The sequence below is a fragment of the Myotis daubentonii genome, chromosome 11 (genome assembly GCF_963259705.1).
Source record: "Myotis daubentonii chromosome 11, mMyoDau2.1, whole genome shotgun sequence".
In the NCBI taxonomy this organism is placed as follows: domain Eukaryota; kingdom Metazoa; phylum Chordata; class Mammalia; order Chiroptera; family Vespertilionidae; genus Myotis; species Myotis daubentonii.
The window spans coordinates 46692582-46699842 of NC_081850.1; the positions used below are offsets into that span (position 1 = coordinate 46692582).

Here is a 7261-nt window from a genome sequence, read left to right on the forward strand (position 1 = left end):
TAAAAATATATTAAAAATAATGAATGAATGAATGAATGAATGAATAAATAAATAAATAAATAGTTTATGTGATTAGGTTTCACCCACCAAGATAATCTTCCTTTTGCCATATCAAGTAACATAATCATGAGAATGTAGTATATCATCATCTTTCTAGATTTCACTTACACTCAAAGGGAAGAGAATTATATAAAACTAGGGGTCACTAGAGGTCACTCATAAATTTTCCTACCAGAAATGAGTCAGGTTGAATGTTTTGATTACTCCTCAGGTCTGAACATTCAAATTACTACATCAGAATCCAGTTTGCAACACAAAGGAATTGTGGCTGTCTATTAGTGAAGACAAGTCTATGGTTTGTGTAGTTTTTATGGTGGGGAAGAGGAAGTAAGATGGGAGATTATCAATCAGGCCTCCTGCAACAACTTCCCTTCTAATCCTCGGCGCTGCTTGTGGAGGTGGCAACCATCTCCTACTTGGCATCATGGCTGCCCTCACACCTCTCAGGAAGCCTAAGGTGGTCAAAAAGAGGACCAAGAAGTTTATCTGGCACCAGTCTGACCAATATGTCAAAATTAAGCAGAACTGGGAGAAACCTAGAGGCACTGACAAGGTGGTGCACAGAAGATTCAAGGGCTAGATTTCGATGCCCAACATTGGTTATGGGAGCAACAAGAACACAAAGCACATATTGCCCAGTGGCTTCCAGAAGTTCCTGGTCCACAAGGTCATGGAGTAGTGCTGTGGTGTGCAACAAATCTTACTGTGCTAAAGTTGTTCACGACTCCTCCATGAATGCAAAGCCGCGTGGAAAGAGCAGCCCAGCCGGCCATCAGAGTCACCAATCCCAATGCCAGGCAGCACAGCAAAGAAACTAATAGGCAGATTGTATACACATTGTGTTTGTGTTAATAAAACCATAAAATTATGTGGCCCCCCTCCCCCCAATAAAAAGGCAGGGAGGTTATCACCAATGAATAATTGTTAAGGACAATGGGATAAATAAAGCATTAAGGGTTTTGCTTGCATCATGAGTTGTACTTGTTGGACATACCGTTTATCCAGGGAATCCTAAAGAAAGGTAGGGATGAATCAAACCGAAAGACTATGTGCTAATGATTGGAATACCAGAGAGGGAATGTTAAAAACAGAAATACAGTGGAATTCGCTACTATAAAGAAAAGTTCCCAATTTACTAGAAAAGGAATGCTGGGTGAATCTTTGTACACCATAGGGGAAAACATAGCCATGTCATGGGAGCACTGGAGTAAATGACGAGATATTTAATCCTGGCCCCAATTCTTCCCCATCACTTGTAGCATAAACTCGGGCAAGACCCTAACTTCCTAGACCTCAGTGTCCTATCAGGAAAATATAGCAAGAATGTAGGGAATAGGGTGGCATATACTCTAAAACAGTGTGCAAACTGGAGGCCCATATGCTCTGGCAGGCCTACAGATGTGTTTTGTTTGGCCCATGCAGTGTTTTAAAAAAATATAGTATCATATCATTTAATGCCAACATTTTTTTAAAATCTCATTTTTTAAAAAAAATCCAGATTTCCAGCTTCTCTTGAAAAACAGAAAGATTTGGAAACACAAGGCTCTGTGGCTCTGCATCAGCTGCCTTCAGTGGACTCAGGCATGGGTACTCCAATTCCCCACCATCCTCACCAGGTGGGCTTCAAGCTTTAGGCTTTGGAGAGACCACACTGGGTGCCATTGGCAACTGTGTATTTGACCGTGCCCTAAAGCATTACACAAGTGTTGCCTGTTATTACCTGTAAAATGAGGTCACTGGAATGGATGATCTACTTCTGCTCTCAGAGGCTGTAACTCCAGTGGATTAGATGGCTTCTTTGGTCACTTTTCCCAAATAGGTGTAAAATGATCACCCAAAATCCAGGGTGGTCCATGTCCCCTGTGTGTGGTATAAAGGACATAAAATGCTCTGAAAATCAAGCATTTGTACTGCAAGTTGCAGAAAGACTTCAATAAACTGCAAATGTAGTTTTCCAGTGGGCAATGGTTAGGCACTGGCTTCTTTAAAAGCAAATAGAAAGTGGAGATGAGGAAAGGACAAAGTTACCATCGACATTACGAGACAGGGGCAGGCCCCCAAGAGAGGAGGGGATTTTAGGGAAAATAAACATTTGCCATAAGAGAGCAAATCCCAAGTGGTACATCCAGTGAAAGAAGCCAAGAGTTTATGGTACTTTGGGGTTTGTTTTATTTATTTCCCCCCACAAGATGGAAATCAATCTATTTAGATAGGGATGGTCGAGAGAACACATTTTATTGCAATGGATAAGTTCCCAAGGGTGAAAGATCATTGTGTTTTATTTCTAATGTGTGTTTTTCTCTCTTTGGGTTTTGTAAAACCCCATGAGCTTATGAAAATTTGTCCAAATGAGGACATGGAACTTAGCAAATTATTCCTACCTTTAATTCTCATAAAAAGTAGAAACACATACCCAGGCTCATGCACACAGAGCAATACCCAGGCTCATACAGAGTACTCGAAACCCAGAAAACTAATGGAGTGCCAAGCACTTCTGGTACCTAAGGAGATTACATATATATATATATATATATATATATATATATATATATATATATGCTGGTAGCCTGAGGCTGCCAGAAACTTTGCCTGCTGAATGAATTATAGAACAGGAAGCAGATGGGCTGTGTATATGAAACAACCACTATCTGGCATGATGTGCTGTGCAATTTGGCTGCAAAGATTAAATTGAGCTATTGAATGTTTAATACACTATGCATAACAAATACAGCCAGAGCCACAAAACAGCATAAATTACAGAATTGGTATTCACACGGCCTTTCCCAGGAATCAATACACTGCCACCGCTCATAAGAGTCTGTTGTTTAATACACATAAAGAAGAGAAGAATTCTTCTATTAAAATGAGTTATCTGGGCTATTTACCAAAGGCAGTGATTTAGCAGTGGTAGAGTCTATGTAGTGCTGTTGAATGCAGATGATAATACCTCTTGTCCTTGTCTGCCTGTTTCATTGTGCCGATCAGTTGCTGGGGCTGAGAGTCCCTTGGGTACATGAGCAGTCAGCCCAGGAAGTGTGTTTAAGTAATGGACATAATGTTCACATTTGCTAGACCAGCCTTCTCCCTAATCATGAATTATTCTTCCCCAAGGCTCAATTGGAACATTACTTTAGAAGCAGAAGATTTAATCCTTTTCAGCTGATTGGAGGGAATGATTACAGTATTATTTTCTTGTACAGGCTGTCTCCAGTGAAGGTGCCTTTTTCTGTCCCCATCTTTAATAGGCAGCAATCTTTATTTCCCTGGAGGGAAATAGCAATGAATTTGAAATGGGATAAATCTTCAGGAATCCAAGGTGCTGAGGCTGTAGATCACTGCTGGTTAGTTAATTAGTTTAGCCCTCACTTGTTTCATCTTCAAGGTAGAGTTACAAGGGGAAACAGGGGATAGGTGGGTATGTGGGTAGAGTGCGAGAGTGAAGGAACCAGTTGTGGCTAGATAAATAATCAGATGCCTTAAAGCAACAATGCCCCCGTGGATTTCCTTCAATGTAAATGTTCAATTCTGGATCTTTGATTCCCAGTTACTACAATGACTAAAATAAGCAGTACTTGCCCATTCTGACTTCTAAGGACAATTCAAGTCACTGAAAGGGATTGCATCTTTATCTTGTAGAGATGGTTAAAGCAAAGTAAGGCAGAACAGTACAGGATAGGCAACCAAAGCAGTTGTTGCCCTATAGCAGTGGTTCTCAACCTTCTGGCCCTTTAAATACAGTTCCTCATGTTGTGACCCAACCATAAAATTATTTTCGTTGCTACTTCATAACTGTAATGTTTCTACTGTTATGAATCGTAATGTAAATATCTGATATGCAGAATGGTATTTGGCGACCCCTGTGAAAGGGTCATTCGACTGCCAAAGGGGTCGCAACCCACAGGTTGAGAACCGTTGCCCTATAGTGATAGTGATATTTATATACAGGTCTGGCCCCAGACTTAGTCCTGGGAGGAAAAAAAAAAAGAAAAGTTTAAACATTCCTGTTGAGTACTTTTTAAGCACTGCAGCACAGGAAAGTGATAAATAACAATTGGCTAGGTGTGAGGTGTTTTTTTTTTTAAATTTTCATGATTAATGTCTCTATAGAAGGGAAAATGTGGCTTAGAAATTAATTACCTTGGGGTGGAAGATCTAAGCCTTGGACATGTCTTCTTGCCCCGCCTGTCTGATGGAGAGGCCAAACAGAACAACCTTCCAATCCCCTGAAGTTTGATTTTTATCAAATATTCCCTTCACCCACCACCATTTTCTGTTGTTGTTTTTTTAATATAAATAACAAAGACAGAAAAAGATCAAATCTAAGCAGATCAACTGAATCATAATGAAGTCCTTGTGGGCTAACGAGTCTTGCATCTGATTTAAAGCAGGAAGCCCCCCTGTCTAGCTGCCTGGGATCTATTTAGAATAAAACAAGGTCATGCTGCCTTGGCCCTGATTATAAATACATTAAGTTTAAGTGATGAATACCGAATTCATGAGGAGCAGGAGATCAAGAGTGCCTGAGGCTGGCAGCTTTCAATCTCTCTCAGTGCCAAGTTGGAGAAGTAAAATAAACACGCTGTTAAATCAATGCTACAGGACCCATGTACAGAGGCACAGGGACGATTTTGTTTCCAAAGCTGAACATACGGGAGACAGAGGAGAAACCATGCTAGTGCTTACGGGAGAATGGCAGGGGGAGGGTGGGGGAGTTAGCCCCCTCAGCCTATTATTTTAAGCCACCAAGAAAGATGGGGAAGGTCACGTGTTTTCATATCAAAGTTTTCAATGGCACTGATGTGCCTGTTTCTGTACACATGTTCAGTCCTCAAATGCTTCTATTTCTCATGAACGATCACACTGGCTCCCCACCACCTCCACAGATCCTCAGATGATAGGACTGGTATACAAACTCCAGCAACAGTCACCTTGATCTGCCTTCATATTTCAACGAGAGCAAGAATCTCTTTAAAGGACACCCAGCTGGGAAGTAGCAGACCTAGAATTGAGATCCAAAGATGCTGTGCCATGTCTATCTACAGGAGACAAGCTGCCAGCCCGCATGTCCCCTTGTTTAAGTCACCCCTGTATTCTGCCCCCAGGAACCCTAAACTCCTCTGAATTCAAAAGTCCCCAAGCCTTGGTAAAGGACCACCAGCACTGCCTATCATTCCTCTGCCAGCTCTTTCAATTAATCAATCAAATCAATGTTGATCAAGTACCTATTTACCTCTCTCAACAGCTGAGTTCTGAGCAGAACTGTCCTTCCTGTTCGAGATTCCTTCAGTTGTGTGACCCACCTTTTTGTTTTTCATTTTACTTCCATCAGCCTCTCGTTCAGAAAATTAGTATTTTCCCCAAAGCTGACATTTACATACAGTATAATATCACGTTTCTATTCTGCTATAGCAGGAAGTAGAAGTGATTATCATATGCCACATAACAGAAGGAGCCGGTGCTGGCAGTTTTCAGTTTTTCCCTCTCCCTCCTGAAGGTAACAAAGTTCAGAAAAATAGCGAAAGCTGCCGAAAGGAAGAGGTGCAGAGAAACAAGGGCATGAGAAGGGGGAACGAATGTGGAGCGAAGGTGTCTGTAGAACTGAATCCTAATCCCAGTTGGAGCAAAGATTACTTGTCTGACCTTGGTTGAGCTGCTCAAACTCCTTAGGGCTTGGGATTTTGTAGTGTGAAATATTAGAGGGTGGACTTAGGTCCCTGACTGCTCTATCTATCTACGGTCCTGATTGCCCCCAAAATATTAATTGGATTTTACATCATTTGGTTTCATTTCCGGACATTTACAATTCTCTGAGTAATGGGTAACATTCATAGCCCAATTATTTTCCCAAGCTCATCAAAATTTAATTTGCTTCGAGCAGTGACACACAGCCTGAGTTTGACGAGGAAGTCAGCAAAGCCACACCAGTGATTTACTCAAGGCTCCCTGTCTACAGAATTTACCATCAGGGATATCTAATGAAATTTTTTCTCATGTAAACATACAGCTTTCACGTCTATTGGAGCTGGAGCAGATGAGCTTCCTGGGACCGAATGTACTAGACAATACGCTCCTTTTCATATAATGAGCTCAGGAAATTCTGCTGTGAACTGAAGGGTCTTGTACTTATTAAAATGCTTCATAAATGAGAACTCTATCTCTTTCAGGACTTCACAGTGCTATTTGCATGTTTAAAATACCTGACCCCCAGGACGCATTTATTCTACTACAGTTTTAAAAATACTTTGACCTCCACCCTTACCTTTAAGTATTGATACCTGTGCATTTTTCACTCTCAATTTACTATAAGGTTTGTATGAGAAGGGCAGTTTGACATAAATTTAATGTAATTAATTAGAAGGCAGGAAATATTATTAGAACTTAGAAGTAAGTCACCAATATAACCATCATTAAATTGCTGGATCAAAAAGTATTTTCTGATAAGAACAGATACTACACTTGATCTTAGCCAAAAGGCCGAGAAACGATCAAAAAGTATTTTCTTCTTCTTATCACAGCTTTTGAAATCATACTCTGTATCTGCACATGTGATTAGTGAGCCCCTGAAAGAAGCCCATCCAAACTGAGATGTGCCATAAATGTAAAATACACAGTGGGTTTCAAAGATTAATATGAAGAATGTAAAATATCTCATTAATCATTTTTATATAGATTACTTGTTGAAATAATAGTTTGGACATCTTGAGTTAAATAAAATAGATTAAAATTAATTTTACCTGCATCTTCCTAGTTTTTTTTAAGGCTTCTAGAAAATTTTAATTACATAGGCTGCTTAATTATTTCTATTGGACAACTCTGCTTTAAGTATCTAACAGCTCTATATCATGCTTTATACATCTCTAGCACAATGTTCATTTAGTCTGCAAATCATTTTTAAGTGTTTACAAAGTGCCATGCTCTGTGCTTGATGAAGGAATTAAAAAATGAACACAGTTCTTGTTTTTAAGGATCTAACATTTTAGAAGAGGAAGGAAACTTAATCTATATGATGCTTACTACTTTCCAGTCAGGGCCATGACTTTAGTTTAGAAGACATATCAAGGAAGCACATTCAGTCTCCTTTGTAGTTCTGTCCCCCTTATGATTAAACCCCAGGCCTTACATTTATGTCCTAGGGTGAATCTAGATTTTGTGGAGCCTGCAGCTTCTGGAAGCCAGCTTTAGTGAAAGAGAGAAAGAGAGG

General features: G+C 40.1%; 2 pseudogenes; one reads left to right on the plus strand and one right to left on the minus strand.

Annotated features, from left to right (window-relative positions):
- Window positions 1-484: 484 nt before the first annotated feature.
- On the plus strand, window positions 485-912 carry LOC132211692 (large ribosomal subunit protein eL32-like; annotated as a pseudogene).
- Window positions 913-6439: 5527 nt separating this feature from the next.
- Window positions 6440-6546, minus strand: LOC132212939 (U2 spliceosomal RNA; annotated as a pseudogene).
- Between the last annotated feature and the right edge of the window lie 715 nt (window positions 6547-7261).